We start from the raw sequence: 23,651 nt of genomic DNA, 5'->3' as shown, positions 1-23,651 counted from the left end.
AAAGAGAAAGCCACGCTCTTTGCACGTTAAGAACCCTTGCAACAACTCTTTGAGGGGTCAGTAGGTGGCCTGTTGCAAGGCAAAATTTCTGTCCCTATCCAATGTACCCTCATTTTCCAGTGGCAGTCCAAATTTCTCCGACCATCATCCCAGATGGCCTCTATTGTATCAACCTACCTATTGTATTTATTGTGAACATGTTCTCGTCCTGAATATGCATGAAATATTTGCTACTGGACGTTAAGCAACCAACCATCATCATGAAATATATCAAGGGCTATGTATTGAAAGTTCAAAATGACTGTTTAGTTCAAATTTGGTTCTTTATAAAATACACTCAAGTTCAAACTCAAAAGTCGGAGAAAAATCGACAATTCTTTAACAAAAATAAATTAAGAAAAAATATCAAAATCATCTTCTTCAAAAATCAAATGAAAATACTTAAGACTGAGCATGCCCCATCTTGTACATTGTTTGATTACACGTGCAGTTCCACTATGAATATGGCATACAGCCGAATTGTTCAGTTACAAATACAATGAAAAGACTCAATCGGTGATTTCATATCGATTACATCCTAAAGTTCCTTTTTTTATCAATGATAAGATTTAAATGAATTGAAATATGAGATAATCTACATGAAATAAATTCGAACGTGTTTCTTCTAAATATTTGCAACATCAGGAACATTGACATAATTTTAAACTGAATCAATCTGTGATTTTCGAAAGAACGTTTGTGTTAAATGAAAAAAAAAAAAAACAGTGCAAAAGGTCATATATCATGTAAGGTGTTACTTCAAAGCAATGCTTAGGTCCTGTATAGCCTAAAGGTGAGGAAATAATATAAAAATAGAGGTGACTATTATTTGAAATAGATCATCTTTTAACAGTTTTCTTCGTGTATGGATTTGTATAGATCCCCCATTGAATGAAGGCTACAATGAAACAGTTACAAAAGCTTTCCAAGAGGTCATAATTGTTTAGACTAAATGGTATTACAGACGTATTTTTAAATGAGTAACTCGATGGGTGCAATATGTGTATGTGGATCTGATTTCCACTGAAGGGTTAAAGTTGGGGTTTGGGTTAGGGTTATGATTATGGATGCTGCTCAGTTCATAATTTCTAGGTTGTGTCCAAGTCCTTGTGTCTTCTATATTTTGATAGAGATAACATAATACCATTATGATTAAAGATTTTGGTTATATGTCTTTCAGGTTTGGATAGATCTTATGGTATAAGCCATTTTCTGATTTTTTACGTATTTTGTACTGATACAGCATTTCCCCCGAAGTCAGAGGGAGGGTTTGGCACTAGTACACTTGTTTACACCTGCTATATTCTGTACGTGCATGGCCCAATTCAGGAGCCCGTTATTCCAGGATTTATATTGTACATTAATCAGGTAGTTACTCTGTCGATTGAATTTGACATTTATCAATTTGGAACAGTTTTATTTGGTGAGTATGTTATATGGGTTTTTCTCTAATACGAAGATCGTACGATGACCGATAGTTGTTTTAAAAGTATTAAGCATTTTGTCTCCGATGAGGAGTTGTCTCATTGGAAATCATGCTGCACCTAAAAATTAATACTTTTATGTTCTTTATGAATATTAATGTGTATCTGTTAATATTAATTATTAAGATTGATAAAACATAAATGTGTTTTAGTGATGCTACATATACAATCCCTTCTCTTCAAATATGACTTCCTTTCCGGTATCACAAACAACCATTAATTTTAACCAGCTGCAAGAAGGGAAGATGATGCTTATTTAACATGATTAAAGAGAGGCCAAATATACTAACATGAACCTTCACAGTCGCTAAAATAAGACATCCTCCGGGAAAATAAAGGAAAAGACGCCCGTCAACAAAACACAACATAGACACTATGAACTGAGCAACATCCATAACCATAACCCTAACCCAAATCCAAATGTGACCTGTCAGTGGTAACCAGAGTCACATAAACATATGGCACCTATCGAGTTACTCGTGTACAAATACGGCGAAAGTACTCATCCAGTGAGATCATATATCGAGGCAAAAGGGACAACAATGTCGTTGCAACAATGCCATTGTTACATTTTCAATTTTTTGCTGTATATTTGATGTAATAAATAAATGCAATTTACGATATTGAACTCACTTGATGAACGCAACAAAAGTGTGATTTTATTTTTTTTGTTATTGCATTGCTGGAAGGCGTGAAAACAATATTTGAGTAAACGTCATTCTATTTGGGAAAAGATCAGTTGGTTATAATATTTTTCGCTAATGCTTTTTATAGATCCTAAATTGAACAACGGAGTCAATGTAAAAGCTAAAATTGGCTCTACGACATCATAATCCTTTGTACCAAGTCATATCATACTATGACTTGCGCAGAAATGTAAACCATTGCATCCCAGGTAAAGGGGAGGGTTTGGATTCCTAACCCCGCAACATTTTATATGTATGTGCCTGTCCCAAGTCAGGAGCCTGTAATTCAGTGGTTGTTGTCTGTTGATGTGTTACATATTTGTTTTTCATTTAATTTTAGTACATACATTAGGCCGTTAGTTTTTTTCTTTTGAATTGTTTTACATTTGTCATTTCGGGGCCTTTTATATCTGATTATGTGGTATGAGCTTTGATCATTTTTGAAGGTCTTACGGTGACATATAAATGATATAGTTGTAGGGTCTGTGTCATTTGGTCTCTTGTTGAGAATTGTTTCATTCGCATTCATACCACATTTTCTTTTTAAGAATCATGGAATATATGAATATATACAGGATTATACTTTATACCATTATACATTTCTTTAACTGACGTTTGAAATATAAAGGATAGTTGTAATCACCAGACATATTATAATTTTTCTAAAAATATTTGTGTTAACTTTCAATATCACAACAATTTAAACAAAAGATGAACGAATGGAAACACATTTATCTCATATTTTGAACAAATCTACTTATTAGATTTAAAAAAATTGTATGATAGTTCGGTAGGAAAATCAAGGACCAATGCGATAAGATCATAAATTGAGGAAATACATTCCAGATTATTCTGACATTTATTGTATCATTATAATTATCCAAAACTGAAAATAAAGCAAAACGCTAATTTTATGATTTTCGAAGACGCCCTAATAATTTCGACTAGTGACGTCCGAATTATCCTGGCCTATATCATGTGTATCCCAAGAGTTAATTTAGTAAAATAAATCGAGTTAAAAAAAAACAGGAGTTCAGATTGACTACAAAATAGTCATATTCATAAATGATTCTCTCTTCTTTTCCTTGAACATGCACACAATTTGTCAATCATGAAAACTGTATAAATGTTATTAAGTGTTAAGCATCACTGGAAGATATAATTTATATTTATTTTTAAGAAAATAAAATATATAATTCTCTTGCGTGGGATTGAAAAACAAACAAATATCTGTCAACTGTCAGATGAATAGAAAAACAATTCAATAATTAACTTTAATAGGGCAAATTATGAAAGCAATCCATTGCTGATTCAAAACGTGTTTACTCTAGGTAATCGTCTTTGAAATTTGTTTATAGATCCCACATAGTAGAAAGGCGTGAAAACAACAGAATTGAAATAGCCTTCCAAGACGTCATTATTGTTTGGACTAGTCCTAACTCCAGATTATCATGACGTCTACTGAAGGGGGTTGACATTTATGTTCTTATGGATCCCCCATTTCAAGAAGACGTCAATATTTCAAAACAGACCTTCTAAGACGTCATAATTATTTGGACTAGATTTTAGCATTCTAATTTCCCAACAAATGTTACATATTAATTTTAACTTAACGTCTTTATTTCTTTATTTTCCAATCAATATTATATTTTAGTGGTTTTTCGGATATTTTTGTTTGCCTGTTATTTGTTATCTAGGTACTGTGTTTCACAATTCAATGGATTATTTATATTGATGCAATGTTCTATGGAATGCTGCCCGTGGATCATATATATTGATGCAATGTTTTATGGAAAGCTGCCAGTGGATTATATATATTGATGCAATGTTCTATGGAATGCTGCAAGTGGATTATATATATTGATGCCATATTCTATGGCGAGGGAGGTTTGGCATGCCACAAAACCAGATTCAACCCACCATTTTTGTCTTTAAAAATATCCTGTACCAAGTCAAGAATATGGTCATTGTTATATTATTGTTTGTTTCTGTGTGTGTTACATTTTAACGTTGTGTTTCTTTTGTGTCGTTTGTTTCCTCTTATATTTGAGTGTCATCGGATTTTGTCTAATGCTTAGTTTGTTTCTGTGTGTGTTACATTTCAATGTGTAGTCGTCATTCTTTTATATTTGATGCGTTTCCCTCGGTTTTTGTTTGTGACCCGGATTTGTTTTTTTTTCTATCGATTTATGAGTTTTGAACATCGGTATACTACTGTTGACATTACCTATGGAATGCTGACAGTAACCTAATTTGCCTCTTTGACCTTGTCTTAAACATTATACGGACAGATATCACAGAGTTGTCTCATTGGCACTCACACCACATCTTCCTATATCTAGATATCATCAAAGCCATTTCGTGTGAAGTTTGAATATGCCAAAAGAATGCATTCCTCTAGAGGGATAAATTAAAAATGCTATTTACCTTTATCATACAAACAGTATTTCAACACATTTATCAGTTGTCGTAGTCATTTTTCATGTCGTACTTGTTTTAATACTTACACAATTATTTGTCTAGTAATATCATACCCATGTTTGAAAAGCAACTATATAGTTGATATTCATGCCAATTGTATTCAAATGTTTTCCCAAAAAATATCAAAATATGATTAAATGTCCCAGTTTTGAAAATCATGTACATGTCCGAAATGACGGAGGATTTGATAATCATCACCTTAGTAGCCGCCAGGTATATGCAGAGGATATATATTCTTTTTTAATCAGTTACAGAAATCTGTTGAATTTAATTTTCAAAACCAGTTGCTGTTGATATCTTATTTGTCAATGAACATCTATTCATAATAATGTTCTTTCACTAAATAATTTAAAATTTGGTGACGATGTGGAACGCATCTATCCCATCGAGCAAGAGATACAGGATACTACAGATACACTTAAGACGGCCTCATAATTTGATTTACATCTAGAAATTGACAATGAGGGTCGGTTGAAAACAAAACTTTACGACAAAAGAGATGATTTCAGCTTTCCAATTGTGAACTTTCCAATTCTAAGTAGCAACATTCCAGCAGCACCTGCATACGGGGTATATAACTCCAAATTGATACGATATTCCCGTGCTTGCATGTCCTATCATGATTTTCTTGATAGAGGGTTGCTGCTCACAAGGAAGCTATTAAACCAAGAATTCCAAATGGTGAAGTTGAAATCATCCCTTCGTAAATTTTACGGACGCCATCACGAGTTGGTTAACCGTTATGGAATAACCGTTTCATAAATGATATCGGATATGTTCCTTACATCGTAACTACAATCCCCTTCTCTTTCATGAATGTGACCTACCGAATTAGACTATTTACCGGATATGTTATCACATAAGCAACACGACGGGTTCTGCTTACCCTTCCGGAACACCTGAGATCACCCCTAGTTTTTTGGTTGGGTTCGTGTTGTTTATTCTTTAGTTTTCTATGTTGTGTCATGTGTGCTGTTGTTTGTTTGTCTTTTTCATTTTTAGCCATGGCGTTGGCAATTTGTTTTAGATTTATGAGTTTGACTGTCCATTTGGTATCTTTCGTCCCTCTTCTGTTGTCTGTTGATTAAAATAAACGGAAATTAGAAAATATTCTATAGATAACATGGTTTTCCTTTTGGTTTTATGCAAACATGGTACATGAAACTCAAGTTTTTTAAACCCCGTTTTTCATTGATATATACTTGTGAACGGGTGATAAACAGTGTAGTTGAAAACATTTCACAGTTAATTCAAAACAAAAACAACACAAAACACGGACACCTTCAAATGTCATGACCTTTTCTCAGATAATATATTGAATAGAACTTTATCCTTGGTGACGTACATGAACATGTGTTGTATAACGTTTTCTGAGTGAATACGTTTTCGTGTCTATGACATTTACATCAAATGCATTATATGATAAACATGTATTAAATGAGTGCTTACTAGCATTTTAATTGCATCAATATGCATTCTTTTCTTGTACATATAAATAAAATTTTTGTTTTAAGGTAACGTTAAGGCAACAAAAGAATACATCAAATACATATAAATATTAAGGTGGTATCTACATATAACAACTTGTCTAAAATTAATTTGGCTCGTTTAATTTTCATAAAATTTTGACAAAATATTAACTCTGAGTCTTTGACAAAATATCAAAAATCAAAAAATTGAACCACACACTTTATAGAAAAAATATAACAGTACCCGGCTACGTTTACTCTGTGTACAATTTATATTTATACCCTTATGAAATGTGAAGCCTTTTTCTACTCATTTTGATATTAAGTTCTGATATTGTACTGTGGACATAACTGTCCCAGGTGAAGAATTAACATCCCGCGAACATGTTGAACCTCACAACATTCTGTATCTAGACATATCGAAGTTTGACAAACTCTTAGTTGGATCATTGAATAGCCTGATATTTTCTAAACAAAAGGTTGTGATTAACTAGTTCAGCTGATTTTTACAGAGTTGTCTCACTCTAGTGTTATGTACCAACTTTAAATGTCTTACAAACACTCATTTCGAAAGCTTGTGTGTAATTCTAAACGAACACTTGAAGTTGATGAAGGATTCTATTTCAATATTTGTGTTGGCTAATATATATGTATTCTTTTTTATATGCTATTGTTTCATGAAGTACATTTAGAAATTACATTTAGACCTGACTCATTATTATAAAATTAGTAACACATTAAGTTCGTGCACTCCTTTGTTTTTGACGACTTCGAGTGTTAAGTCTTCATCTTACTTATACATTGATCAATGAAAATTATTTTACTACTGGTTTTGCCTAAGTTGATGATCTTCCAGTTATTGAATATGATTGTTTCGTTTGGTCGTTCCACTTGCTTATGACTTTTTGATAATGGGATCTCTTCAGATTATTATGAAATGTATATTCGAACTGTTAAATATGGTATAAATTCACTTCCTTAAATTATCTCGAAAATCTGTCAGAATCACATTGTGTTCCTTTGAAATGTAATATATATTTACAATTGCATTATGTTTTATGTTTAACTCATACATATGCCTTATCCGGTCTATGATACTGATGGGAATGCAAGAATTGATCGTAACATCATTCAGATGCTTCAGAAGTTTGCCTGCGTGAAAACATATTAGTATAACGACGATTAACAAAATGAGAAAATGGATAGAGTAATACCTGTTTGTTTTCATAGTTTTTGAACATAATTGTTGACGCTATTTATAGGTATTAGCAATGTCTAATTGATTTAAGTGGTTGTTTTATTTCATCTTAAACTCTCTGTGTTTATTTAGCATGTACGGTGTATTGTGTGTATGCATACACAACTGATAAATCATTCTTTTGATAATAATTTAACTAAAGATGAAGTATGAATACACATCTTGTATGATTGTTGATTTTAATTTCTTTTGAATAATTCGGAATTGAGTGTGATCTCGATTATTACTGAACTAGCATACATTGTTTTTAGGTGCCAGCTGAAGCACGCTTCCATGTGCGGGAGTTTCTAGCTACACTGAAGACCCATTGGTGGTCTTCGGCTGTTGTCTGCTCTATGGTCGGGTTGTTCTCTTAGACACATTCTCCAGTTCCATTCTTAATTTTATACTTTATACTATATATGTCTTTGTAGAAATTAAATGAAAATTATAATGTCTATGAGAGTAACCAAAAAACATTACATGAGATAATTATATACATATCAATATTCTTAAAAGACATATTTTTAAGCATATGCTTAATACACAATGAATACCAGAATGCAATATTGGATTCTATTTTCGGTATTTTTGTATGTTAATAGATATATTATCTTTCCCAGATGCTGTTCATTAAGAACTTATATTTACACCTGACTTATTGATTTAAAAATTAGCAACCCATTTAATTGTTTACTCCTTTGTTTTTGACGACGTAGAGTCTTTAGGTCTACATCTTACTTTCACAATGTGATCAATTAACATTATTTTACTTCTATTTTTGTTTAAGTTGAATATGATGGTTCCTTCCGGGATGATATTTTCTACTGCTGATGATTTTTTTTCTCAGAAAATCGAGATCCTGTGGTTTTATCCATGAAATTCAGTACCAATTAGGCCGGTTATCAATCTTTTTTCTGCTTTTTTTTGTTCTGTAATTTATATACTATCAATTTATAACAGTCTTTTAAAAAGTTAAAATTGAGAATGATAAGAGGAAATGTGTCAAAGAGACAGCAACCCGACAATATAACAGAAAACAGCAGAAGGTCATCAAAAGGTCTTCAATGCAGTGAGAAATTGCCGCACGCGGAGGCGTTCTTTGGGTGTTTTTAAACAGAGGAGCTAACATCGTTACAATATCCGTCCTTGTTTTACATTCAAAAGCTAGTTTTGTAGGGACTCGTTTTGGTAAATCATTTGAACAATACGTCGATTAATCTATTGTTTATCTATTCGCAATGCATATGCATGATCTTGGATGAAAGCTATAATGATTTATAACTATAAATTTTTTTTTGCAGCCAATAAAATAAAAAAAACAACACTTTGTGATTCGGTCTGATTTGATTAAAAAAACAACCAGTGCAAATTATCATGTAACTATATAATCAGCATGCTGTTGCTATTCATTAATAATAATTTTCTATTTTGTCATTTGCCACTTATGTTTTTTTTCGCAGCATTAGGACGTAAAACTAATTCTGTGTTTTGCATAGTAAATTATGAATTGAATTAATGTGAAATATTGATTAAAAAAAATAATAATGGTCTTTTACATGTAACATGTGTATTCTATATAAAAAAATGAGAAACATGTTTGTTATATTACTCAACACTTGCTTTTCATTCCAAATATTTTTAACCGGTGTTTTTGAAATAAATCAATGCTCCCTTTTTTTTCCCTTTCCACATATAACGTCAGTTAATGCCAATTTTTGTTCGCTCTTAAAGTAAGGACGAAAAATACTAGAGTGACATCCGAACTCATAGATTGAAAATAAATTGACATTGCCATGATCGAGTGGTTAATGGCACTATAATCGAATAAAGAAGTCCTACTATATTTGTATATAATATTCGAAAAACAAGGGACCCTTTATAGATGACTACATGTATGCGGTACAGGTTCAGTCTATTGTCAAGGCCGTACGGTGTTAGTTTTTCGTTTATTTGGTTTCTTTTAGAGAGATGCCTTATTGGAAATCATATCACATCAATTTTTTTTATAAATGAAAAAAAAACTGTAACTAAAATGTAACAAAAAAAGAATCAATATATTGAGAATTCCTAAAAAGGAACACATCTAAAAACAAATATATTGCACATCATGTACATTTGAATGTGATTAAGTGGTCTTTTGAACGTTTTGTGTCTTTTGTTCAATTATTTGTCTATGTGTCTCCTAATTTTTAGACATTTTGTTGTCAGTTAATTTTTTATTAATGAGTTTGATTGTCCCTCTGGTTTCTGTCGCCCCTCTTTTAGGAATTAAAATGTCGGTAAAAACTGCCTACATCATTCTATACTATTAAACGAGGAGACATCATTTTGTGTGTCGCTTCTCTTCCTTCCACAACAAATCAATCATCATGCCTCTGTGTCCTATAGGTAACATGCAAAGTCGCATTTGTCATCCATTGTTATGATTATTCAGATTGAGTTATTTTGAGAGAAAAACGACAAAAAAGGAGTCCGGATATGATTCCGTCATCGGACTGACTTTTAGTCATAGATAAGACTTCCGGTTTGAAAAATGCACAAATACAATCGTATGATAGATAACAGAAATGAGAAATGAATAAGCTGATCAGAGCGTTCTCCATATCATGGTGTTTAGATCGCAAGAACCACAACTATTATACCTCCTTATAGAGGACAATTATTTTTCGCGTTTATCTACCTGTTAACTACGATTATACTACTTTAATATATAGACACTCTCTTTATTCTGTCTGCTGTTTTCTTTGAAATGTTTACTATTTAAGGGGTCACACCAGTTGTATATATATTAAAATAAGTAAAACATTTGACAAGAAGTACAATCAATCGTATGATGGATAACACAAGTGAAAAAAAAATAAGCCTGTCAGAGCGTTCTCCATATCATGGTGTTTAGATCGCAAGCACCACAACTATTATATCTCCTTAGAGAAGACATTTATTTTTTCGACTTTCATATCATGGTGTTTAGATCGCAAGAACCACAACTATTATACCTCCTTAGAGAAGACAATTATTTTTCGCGTTTATCTACATGTAAACTACGATTATACTACTTTAATATATAGAGACTCTCTGTATTCTGTCAGGGACTTTCTATGTTAGTATGTTAGAATAGAAAGTCGGCCCTGATTCAGTGTACTGTTTTCTGAAATGTTTACTAATTAAGGGGTCATACCACTTGCTATATATTAAAATAAGAAAAAAAAATGCTCAACTTCATCAAAAACTTCCTCGACCACAAACTTTAACCTGAAGCGGGACAGACACGGACGGACGGACAAACAAACGAGCGGATGTAGACTAGAAAACATAATGCCCACAGATGGGGCATACAAAATTATTGTTGAAAGGGAAAATAGTGATTTGGCAAAAATGATAGTAAGGTAGAGAATAGAAGGACACAGGGGTGTCGGGATCGGTTGTTTTAAGCTCGGGATTTAAGGATTGGTCCTTACGGGATCCAGGAATATATTTTTCGATTTCGGGATTTCGGGATAAGCATTTCTTTAAATTCTGCATCTCGGGATTTTATAGTTTTAAGCCCGGGATTTCGGGATCAGGACCCTCCGACCACCCCCTAAATTATCCTTTGTCATTTATACATGATTCATTTCCTCCCATTGGCATGTTAATAAGGCTCTCAAAAGATAAAAAAAAACACTGATGGATTGTCCTAAATGCATATTTTATCAGACTAATAATGGTCTATATATAAGCAGTTCCATTTATTTCATGTTTGAAACAGTGCAAATTGATAATTTGATTTAACTTTTACCAAAAGAAGCATTGTAGCAAAGGAGAAGAATAATTGTGGTCTGATGCCAGACACAAGAGAAATAATTGAATTTAAAAGAAAGGAAACAAATATTGAACTTTGGAAAAAGGGAGAGGGCTTTTGATACCTTTTATCAAATTCTCCATACATAATATCTTTTACAAAAAATCATCCTACAACAGTCCACAAGCTGTATATGCCCGCGATTTCGCGGGTGTGTTCTAGTATTAATTGAAATAAGGGAAATTGTATGTCAAGACAATATAAGTTTAGGCTATCTATCAGTTCTTTTCAGTTATTGGTGTATGCTACTTCTTCTGATCAACGAAATCACAGTGAGTTGAAGGTTTATAATACACTTTGGAAAAAAATTAAGGCAAACGGTGAATATGATAAAGAGACTACATCCCGACCAAAAAGCAGAGACCACCAATGAGTCTTTAATGCCGCGAAAAATTACGCACCCGGACGTGGGCTCAACTGGCCCCTAAAATAAGATGTGTACTAGTTGAGTGAAAATTGACGTCTTACTAAACTCCAAAAAAAATAGACATGAACTAACATTATTATTTTATCAAACTCATAATTCGACAATAAACTGTTTTCTCGTTTGAATGGTTTTACACCAGTAATTTGGGGCCCTTTATAGCTTGTTGTTCGGTTTGTTTAAAAAAATTGGCTGCGACCAAATAGTTTGATAACTGGGTTGAAATCAAAGCACAAAAATCTAGTCAATAGATCAAATCAAATCTGATTTTCATATGCCCTTACTTGTGCACTAAAAATCATATAATGCACACGTATTGCTTCTGATGTTTTGTTCTTTTTCATCGTCTTTCACGAAATAAAATCAATTTTTCGATTTAGGAAAAAGATGACAACACTTATACTTAAATATAGTTTGAATTTATGATGACCTACCAAATTGGTAGCTGGTACTGAACATAAATAAATGATTAAATGCAGATAATTTTATTTTTAATTATGAGTCTAAAAATGTTGTTGGTTTTGAAATACAACATAAGTATGATACCTCCTATATAAATATTATGTATGCTGACAGCGCAAAAAGTTGCCATTACGAAAGTAATATAACAATTGTATTTAATGATTGGCTGTTATTTATTTTGAATTTATTGAACCATAAAATTAATTTTTGACTCTTCACATTGAATAATCCGCGAAGCGGATTATGTTAAATGTGAAAAGTCAAAAATTCATTTTATGGTTCAATAAATTCAAAATAAATTATTGCCATTCATTATAAATAAATTTCTATCAAAGATTAGGCTCAAAGATATATATTGATACGAATAACAACGTACACAGATGTTTGCGTATGAATACACAACGTTAGAGTGGGCGTTTCTTCATAAAAATTGATAAAATTGAAAATCAAGCTAATTCTTTTAACCAATCAGAAGACAGTAAATACACCAAATTTATTTATTATACAATTTTTCAATTTATACGACTTATCAAATATATAGAAACTGCAAGAGCTGTAAGCATTAGCATTGAAGAAATCTTCAAAACAATGTTAAACCCATCACATTTTTCTTAAACCCATTTGTTCAAGCCATACTCATAACTGTACGCGTCTACCGTCTGTCAATTTGTTAATGAATGATAATAGCTACCATTATTGTAAATCAATTGGTGTGCAGCTTATACGGCTTTTTGTAACTAAGCTTTAAAAACTCAAAAGTAAGCAATAAATCATGTTTATCTTATATTTAGCACGAAGGTCACATTATCTTATTATGAAATATGTGAAACATTTCATGACGTTATACTATAATTGTTATTTACAAAACAATTTACAGTGATAATTATTGCATCATCATATCCATACGTCATGATTCTTTTTAATAGTTTGTGTAGTAGCATTTTTCATCAGAAACATTATTTTACAACTGTATTATCATGATTACCAATATGAGTAATGCAAAACTTTTCATGATTCTGTTATACTATATATTTGAACATATTAGATCATTGTTAAAACATAAATTATCACATCTCACTAATCCCTGTTTAGCCTCTGAATTGTACCACGTAGCCCCCTAGTTAAAGTTTCAAAATATACGGAATGCTCACTAATGAATATTGGTTCAACATTTAATGAAAAAAAAGTTCCATCATTTATAGAATAATAATTGGACTAGTACAAGTGTAGGATATATAATTATTTTCCAGCTTACGTTTTAGAAGACCTGATAAAAATTATAATGAGGATAGCTATGTTAGTAATCATATTGGTAAATAAATATAAGAATCATAATAAATTGATCCTTATCATACAAAACCTTGTCTAAGTACTGATAATGAATATAAGATGATAAATTAGAACCACAAAATCCATTATTCATAATCAGAGAAATAAAAGCATTCATATTTGAAGATGAAAAACTAAATCATAAGGGCACAATGTCAAATAATAGACAATACCACAGCCAAAACAAACGACAGGAAAATAAAAAAAAAATAACGTTGGGCTTTCGGGTGTTTAATGACCAACCTTTCCTTATACATGTAGTAATAATGTGATAAGGTCAATTGATAAGGTAACATCGAGAAAAGTTATGATAATATTAGTGTGTTTTCAAAGTCATCTGTGAACAATTTTCATTAAATGTTAATTTCTGCATATCTATTTTCATTCAAAATAAACATTTGATGAAAAATAATGATTTTTTTATCCTTAGACAAATATGGGTTTTTGTCCTTAATTTTGATTATGAAGTTTACATTTCTTTGGGTACATAAAAGTCGATAGGATCAATCATGTTTTTGGAATTTGTATATTACATATCAATATAAGAAGATGTGATAGGATTGCCGATGACACAACTCTCAACAAGAGACAAAACGGTACAATAAAACAATGGTTCATCATAATCTGAAGGTAACATTTAGTTAGGAATATGACAGTTGTTATCAATTGTTTTATTGTATATGAGCTTTTAATTGTCCCAATTAGAAAATTCCCGAATTTTTCTAGGATTTCATTGTTATTTTAATTTTCACATATGGCAACATACGACAATCCCTGAAGTACAGAATTTGAACTTGGAACCAGCACATACATAATGTGTTAGACACTAGTTAGAAGGCAACCCTTCCCTAACCTGTGGGGTATCAGTACAGCATGATAACTAACTATATATATGTAAAATGATACCTAAATATCAATATAGATGTGATAACCTTTATTTCGTATAATGAGTTTGCATATCTCAACAGCATGTTTCGACATGTGCATATTTATTTCAAATAACAATATTTGACATTTCGAAAGATGTTTTATTTTCCAATACAAAGCAGGTGACACTCATTTCAAAGCACAAATAGTCACATATTTTTTTTCTTCAAATAAAGAGGCATGTAAAAGGGTAAGAACTTACGTACACATGGAAAAATGAAATGAAACGTAATACTGATCATCCAATAGTTCACAATACAGTACATTGATCATCTAAGACTTATCAGAAACAAACATGGCCATCCTGAACACAAATATGATGATTTACAATAATATCAGAATACCTTTAACGTATATACATGTAGTCCAAGATTTGAAATATGTTGTACTTGTTATTAACGCTATACATGTGTACATATATAGATCGTACTGAAGTTGTGAGTTCGAATCTCACTTAAGATTTGAATTAAAAAGAATTGTCAAATGTTCGTGCTTTTTATGCGTTTTGTCATCCTTTCAGGGATGTGTTTTTCGACTCTCTACACACTATCCTTACAATTCATCAAACAGATATTTCAAATTAGTCAAATAGTATTTTGATAAATATGATTGATGAATTCATTTGCTGAAACGCTAATAAGTTTTTCACTGCAGGGAAAAATGTGAAGATGCTAATTTTATTGTTAATTGTTTTTGGCTTTCAACTAGCTTTCAGCATGTTCAGTACTGCGAGTACTTTCAACTCGTACTTTCTTGTTTTCGACCTGCTGACACAATTTGTATTGCATATTTTTATTCAACGTTTGCTTGTTTTGTGTCTCGTCTAACTAATTATTCTAGTTTGACTTACAAATTGTGTTAGAAAGTTGCCTCATTGGCAATCATTCCATATTTTCTGGTATCTATGATGAGTTTATTTCTAATAGATTTTTCAACTGATTTTTATAGTTCGTTCTTATGTTGTACTGTTATACCACTATCCCAGGTTAGGGAGAGGGTTGGGATACCGCTGACATGTTTAATCCCGCCACATTATTTATGTATGTGCCTGTCCCAAGTCATGACCTGTAATTCAGTGGTTGTCGTTTGTTTATGTGTTACATATTTATTTTGCGCTCATTTTTTTTTTTACATAAATACGGTTATTAGTTTTCTCGTTTGAATTGTTTTAAATTGTCTTATCGGGGCCTTTTATAGCTGACTATGCGGTATGGGCTTTGCTCATTGTTGAAGGCCGTACAGTGACCTATTGTTGTTAATGTCTGTGTCAGTTTGGTCTTTTGTTCATAGTTGTCTCATTGGCAATCATACCACATTTTCTTTTTTATATTTGATCTCGTACGATTTGCCTTGTCAAAATGTTTACAAACGAGAATTTTTCACACATTCTGACAGTTATGTGGTTAAGACAATAACAATAAAAACCAAGGAGTAAACAAAGACTAAAAAAACCAAAAGACATTTACATCAATAGGTATAAATAATAAATAAGAAACAACACGAACTCCACTAAAAACCGCGAGTGAAATCAGGTGCTCCAGAAGGGTAAGCATTTCCTGCACCGTATACGGCACCCGTTGTGTTATTTCTTCGTTCAGTGCGGTAATGATGGAAGGTTATTATAACTGAGGAAGAATATCAATATGATTTCTGTCACGCTTTTGTCATAATGGCTCATTAGTTCAAGGCGACCGTAAAATTTCTTGAATCATGACCATAATTTGATTGATTCATAGCCATGTCTTCGCAACTTTTGAGAAAGCAATATTCATCGTTAAACAAAATCAACTTACTTTGAGCTAGCTCTAAAGTAACGTATCAATTGAGACACATATACTCCATATGCTGGTGCCGCTGAGATGTTGCTACACAGAAATGGAAAGTGAATTATGACATAGTACGCTTTAATTTCAAAATGCTATCTGTTTTATAAATATTATAAATGAGTTTTACTACGACTTCCCTTTATTTCATTTAGCTACTACCTTAAACGGAAAACATAACATACGAAAGGGATATTGAAACTCGGAAGTCGATGATAAACTGAAATCGAAATTGCAAACGAAAAAAACAATATTTTAAATAAAAAATATGACAATTTTAAAAACTGAAAAACAAAAAGACTGAAAAACGGTACCAAGATTAAAGGTATTATTACTTTTGGGAGTTCAGCTGTATTTTTGGAAGTCCGATGTGATACATGAAACATAAAAGTATCGAGCTAATGACTGAATTTGATAAAAAAGTAGTGTCGGGCTTGAAAGAGGTACGACCATTTTTCCCCTGATCTTTTTTTCACAGAAGGGCCGATTTCAAAAAGTGCTGAAAGAATAAAATATAAAATATAAAAAAAAAAGAATAAACTGCTTTTTGATCAATTTGTCGATTTTTATATATCATGATAGTTTGTGATTAATAGTTAATTTAACCCTCCAAAAGGATGACGGTCCAACATGCGGAATTTAGGCTGTTTTAGGTGGAGGAATCAGGGAATCTCCTGACAAGGACATTTTAAAGCATAAACAAGTTTTTTTTTTGTTATTGTTGTAACTTATACATCTTTTTCCTTAAAAAATGAAATTGGTTTAGTGTCTCCTTGATACCTAAAAAATCTACTTTTTAATGAAAGAAAATGGAACTTCGCTAAATTGTACCTAGATAGCCCCTTAATGACAAAATCAAGTACAAGCATCGCCGTGACTCCATCAGTAGAACATAGAACTGCAAATAAAAGTATGTTTTGAAGATAGGGTTCAAGTCCCGCACAGATGTTTTGCATTTTATGTGTTGAAATATTAAATTCTAATGTTCCTGTCGTTTTTTTTTGTCGGATGTTGGTTTAATATAGAGTCATTATGGATCATTTTGACTCTAAATCATTTCATTAAGGAAAAAAAAATAATGTGTCGCTTATTCTGTTTGTTGTGTGCATTCCTTTAACTATCCATACTCTTGACTTACTTTCCATTCCTGTGTTTACATTTATTATATATATGCAAGGGACAATTTCCGTCGAACTTCAGTAGGTGCCTGTACATTACAAATTACACGAGGATAGATTATATAGCATGGAGCCCAAATGTTGCGTGTGAAATATACACATAACTAAAAAAGGCTATTGTATAAAAGTTGGAAAACAACACAAACATTTTTCGAAACCTTGAACAAGAACGTTTTTAAAAATATTATTATATTAGAAATGCAGACAGCATTTTTTTGCCAATTCTCCAACTGTGTAGATACAAGTAATGACATTTATACCACGGTTTATGCACCGTTACCTAAGTCATCAGGAAATAAAACAATACCACAGAACAAATAAGTAGCACTACAGTTTTATCGTGACTGTAGGTAAATTTTCAAGAAGCTGTTGCATCTGTTTCACAATGTTTTACATGTGTTTGTAACACAAGGTGTTTTATGACCAACTCACGTAAGATGTTGTTTGGTTTAACTATATCTTATCTTATTTTATAGACGATAAGACCAGAACAAATGCAGATATATATGTGTTCAAAATGAGAATAACAACATCCCATTTACATTTGACCGATATGATTCGACTTCCTGAAGTTACGTGGTATGGGACCTTATGCGCATAAGGGGTGTTAACAATTAAAACAAAATCAATATAAAAATCAATAGTTTTGGCCTTGTTTTTGTAGAATATTTGTTCAAGGTATGAAAATAGATGATGTGATTTATTCGTGGATACTTTAATTAGCATATATAGGGCTATTTGAACCATGATTCACCTATCTAATCGAAAAAAAAAATACTCCGGGGAAATTGGTCATATCTTAAAGTTTCACCAGCATCGAATCAGATTGAAGAATTGTGTAGATAGGGATCCGTTATGAATTTCGAAACTAATGTGTACAAAGCTTACAATTGAACTTATGAACGCACTCCAAGAACGAACACAAAAAGGGTTTAAATACATTGAGTGAGTCTAATGCGTAGCTTTAATTTTGTAGAATAATAAACAATCAAGGGGAGAGTTTGTGCTGGATGTAAACGTAATCAGTAATTCTTATACTAAAGCACAAGGTGATGTTTCCCTTTTCGACGTACATTCAACATGAAATGTATTATGTTTTCTTTCGCGTATTTGCTGACCTCAATTTGAATTATTATATCTTACCAGTTTCTATCGTGTCCTTGGATTTCGATAAATATTACATATTTGTTTAACACTTAACAATAGTTTTGTTGCACATAAACTGTTAACCATACTTAACTGCTACATTTTTAATAGCAATCAGACACGTCTTGAAAGTTCGTCAATGTGTTGGTTCTGGCGCTAAGAATATAACCATATATGGTGAATCACTATAGTCCTCAGTGATGGTCAAGGCCGATATATTAAAACATGAATGTAACGCAAACTAAAAGGTTGATGAAGATGTAGATGTGAGGCACAAAAGCCAAAAAAAATAAATCAAATCATTATATAAATTTGTGTTGTCATTTTAATTGCATTAATTATTTTATATAAATCCGGAAGAACACATTGATGCTTTATATCCCTATAACCTTTTAAGATGATATCATTAAAAGGATATTCAGTATGATGAAATAAATTCTCATTTTATTTCTTATTCTCGTTTGCAATTAAGTGTTTCGATATTTCATAATAAAAATTGCATTCCACCGCTGGTGGACAATAGGTTTAATTAAATAATGTATTTATTCATTATCTAATGTATTATCAAGAGAAAAAATACGCAGAAATAAACCAGTAAAATACCGCACTTCAAAGAAAATTTTAAACGGAAAGCCCAATACCTGACACTTCATGTTCAGTCATTGCTATATAACATGTATAAGACGTCATATCTGGTTTAAAACTGAAAAGTTTTAAGTCATCTACTTTAAGTTTGCTTGTAATAGTGGATATTATTTATGAATAATTTACTTGAATAATTGATAGACTTAGATTGTTTCATCTACAATTATAATAATTAATTAAAATTATCATTTGAATCTAGGATATAAATGGGTTTCTTTTATTCTGTGCGGATTTCTTGCCTACTTCAGGTGAATTGATTTTAGATATATACTAGATTGATGTACAATTTATTTGTCTTTGCTATGTAAATATGATTGCTGACAGGAAAGATACAGGCATAGGAAAATATTTTAAGAATTTTCAGCTGTACAAAACGTATATTTCAACAAGTTATAGTAGAAATTAAGTCACAAGCATTGTAAACGATATTTGCTTCGCCTATAGATTTGTAATATGTCTGTGGCTCCAGTTCAAATGTGAAAGATTGAAAACATAACGTGTTGGTCATTTCAATAAGTCCGAAGCGCTTTTCTGGATCAGGAACACTCAAAGCCAAACGTTTGAAATCCGAGTAAACGTCATTTCGATTTGGAATTTACGTAACTAAATTATGCGCGCATTTTAACTACTATCGGCAGTGATCTAGAGGTTGTACATTCTAATTGGACCTTATTTTTAATTGAATCTACATAATTGTGTCTTTTTCAAGTAAGGTTACTTTGATTGTAAAAGTATCAATTACTAGTTTCAAATGTTTAGAGAAAGCAGACATCTACACCTGACCATATCTGGACTAAAAGTTATGGTTTTGGCATTACATTTCGTCGTATTTCTTGTTCTTGGTTAATTTTTCATACACAAAATGCGAATAAATATGAATCATACCGATAAAAATACAAAGGAAAAATAACCATTGTTTGTCAATATAGTTGTATCATATTAGATTGTAAATTGTAATGAAATTGTGTATGGAATAGTGTAATGTTATACAAACTGTACACATAACTGTAATATATGCGTCGAAAACTTGAAACACACTGTTCTCAAACTATATTAGAATCAAATATGGAATCGAAAACAAATATGATGCATCAAATGATAATATGAAATGTTATACAGTATAAATTATTTGAAAGCGACAAAGACCTTTCAAACATAATGTTATGTCGTATCTAATTTCATAAAGAAGAATATGTAACGTATGTCATCATTCTCAAGGTCAATAGTGACCTTCAATGGATTTTAATATCATACTTCTCTTATGAACTAGTCACATAACTAGAACTTTATAATGTTACTTTTTTATAAGAAAAACAAATTATAGAGTGTAACAGTTTGTTTTTCATTGCCATTTTTTATTTTATAAATTATTCGAACCTGTTTCCGTGGACCTATTGTCATGATTTAAATGCTTGAAACACAATCTGAAGGATTACATTAGATCTCTTATTTGCTTTCGTTTTATTTGTCTCTCTTATTCGATATACAAGATCTGATTGAGTAAATATTACTCCATTATTTTTTTCTTCCTTCATCAATTTTCTGTGATTTGTCTCTTTTTTTTTACGATTTACTAGATCTGAACATATGTATACAAACTGTTTAACATTTTGAAGAATGATGCATACCAGTTGAAATTAAGACTACATTGATGACACATGGTGTTATTTCGAGTACCAGAAACGAACGTGAATACGTTCTACTTAAAAAGAACGTTACATAGTCGTTTGTGTTTAATAGAAGTAGCAATACACAATGAAATTAGAAAAGCCTGAATATGAAGGATGCTAAATGGTTCATATACTTAGTAAAAATTTTAGACTATTTAGTAATTTGCATTGTGTCCCATTTATATCTTGCTGTTCATTATGAGTCAAGGTTCTGTATTAAAGACCGTACTTTGACCTATAACGGTTTACTTTAACAAATTTTGACTTGGATAAAAAGTTATCTCATTGGCACTAGTCATACCTCATCTTTTTATAAATATATAAATCAAGGCTACGACATTTTATGATATTCACATCTCGTAAATCATGGTAACAGACAAAACAGAAGTAATCAACCGAACTTTAATACGACTCGTGACAGGATAAGCGCATAATGTTTTATTAATAGTCGTGTCCATTACCAATCCAAGCAAAACATATAAATATCTTTGTTAATAAGTGAATTATATACTGCTTCCTGTACAAACTTTTTTTGAAAAAATATATTGCGTAAACTATACATTTATTGTTTAGTTATTTTCATCGTAGCCTGATTTGACCTTTCTTATGTAAAATGATTATTGTTAGAAAGGTGTGTGTCTGTTATAAGCTGAGGTTATAAGATTATAATGATGTGTGGTAATCAAGTAGAAGTCTTCGATTTCCAGTGATGTAAAAATGATATAGCTGCACCTGGTGTTTCGGATATCATTTAGGTCATTTTTTACCAAGGCCGTAAATCCTCATCAGGTACCCTAGCCTTGTATCATTATAAATTTGTCAACATTTATACGTATCAACAATGAGTCAAAATATAATAAATGGGAAAGAGACATACAGATCAAACGATTCTACAGACAATCAAAGATGTAGGACCATGAACATAACTCTTTATTGAGTTGAGACTCCGTCACGTTGTATCTTATGTAATCAAACGTTTAATAACGGCTGTAAAGTTTATGAAGTTTAGATCTTGTAACCCTCAGTTGTTAAATTATTTATAATATCAGCAAATTTATATTTAGTACTCTAGTTATTAGTTGTTTATTTATATCCAATTCTATTACAATGATGAACTTAAATACATTCTAAAATTGCATGCACAAATTTGTGATGTGTCTTATACACCAAACCTTTTTCGTGATATGTGATGGACTAATGTGACCTATTTGTGCGTTCGGCATTGTTTAGATTGATGGGAATCATATTTCTCTAATTCTTCGTCAATTCATCATTGTCACCCAATGTATAAAAAAAAATTAATCAACGTGTGGTTCGTTTGATCTCAGTTCTTCTTTGGTTAAAATCCAATTATGACGTCGAATTTTCTTGTTTTCCTCTGAATTTCGTATTTTGACGGCAAGAAAAAAAAAAGTGACCATGCCTGATGACGTCACATAGAAAGAACACATCTTTTTGCAGATCAGTCGCAAAGATGGAATAATTTTGCCTGCGATATTTATCCACTCTCGACAGTTAAATTTTAAATATTTAAAACGCTCGGCGAGCCTCGCGTTTTAAATTTGAAAATTTAACTGTCTCGAATGGATAGATAAATATCGTATTACACTCGATGCAGCGGTGGAATCTATATTAATATGCTAGGTGAATACTTCTCATTATTATGTGTTCATTGATGTATGAAACATAAACTGTATCTATGGTTCTATAACAGTGTTATACCGAAAGAGTCTATGATGCATCAAATTGAATTACATAAACTACTCATTGCCCTGATATCCTTGAATATGTATTTTAAAAGTTAAGTGTCAGCTTCCCCATGAGTGTTTCTAGCATATTAGGTAATTGTACGTTGAATATGTTAATAGTTAAGGTCAGTAACATACCATGTGAACTAGTATGTATAATTTACATATTACGAAGTATTCATTCCCTTTGGTGGGTTTCGGTGTTTGTCTGCTCTATGGTCGGGTTGTTGTCTCTTATGACAGTTCTTGTCCATTTGTTTTTAATGCGTTTTGTTATTTGATTTTGCCATGTGATTATAGACTTTCCGAATTGATTTTCCTCTAAGTTCAGTATTTTTGTAATTTTACTTTTTTTTGACACATTATATTCCCAATATTCATTCTAAAATTTAATGTCCTGAATTGATCCTAATGTTTTGTTAAAAAGTTCTTAACATTTGGTTGTTTTTGGTAGGTTTAGCTAGCTGTAAAACCAGATTTAAAGCACTATGTTCCCTGAGGGTATCACAGGCCCAATAGTCAGCACTTTTTGTGCTGACATGAATTTCCATTGATATGGTTATATTTATAAATTTACTGTTTACAAATTTATAAGTTTTTGAAATACTAAGGATTTTCTACCTCAGGCATAGATTACCTTAGCTGTATTTGGCAAAACTTTTACGAATTTTGGACTTCAATGTTCTTCAACTTCGTACTTTATTTGGCCTTTTTAACTTTTTTGGTATCGAGCGTCACTGATGAGTCTTTTGTACACGAAACGCTCGTCTGGCGTATATACTAAATTTAGTCCTGGTATCTATGATGAGTTTATTTACAACCATTGGGTCGATGCCACTGCTGGTGGAGATTTATTTCCCCGAGGGTATCACAAGCCCAGTAGTCAGCACTTTTTGTGCTGACATGAATTGTCATTGATATGGTTATATATATAAACTTACTGTTTACAAATTTTTGAATTTTTTGAAATACTAAGGCTTTCTACCTCAGGCATAGATAACCTCAGCTGTATTATCAAAACTTTTAGGAATTTTGGTCCTTAATGCTCTTCAACTTCGT

The sequence above is a fragment of the Mytilus galloprovincialis genome, chromosome 12 (genome assembly GCF_965363235.1).
Source record: "Mytilus galloprovincialis chromosome 12, xbMytGall1.hap1.1, whole genome shotgun sequence".
In the NCBI taxonomy this organism is placed as follows: domain Eukaryota; kingdom Metazoa; phylum Mollusca; class Bivalvia; order Mytilida; family Mytilidae; genus Mytilus; species Mytilus galloprovincialis.
This window is presented reverse-complemented; position numbering follows the sequence as displayed.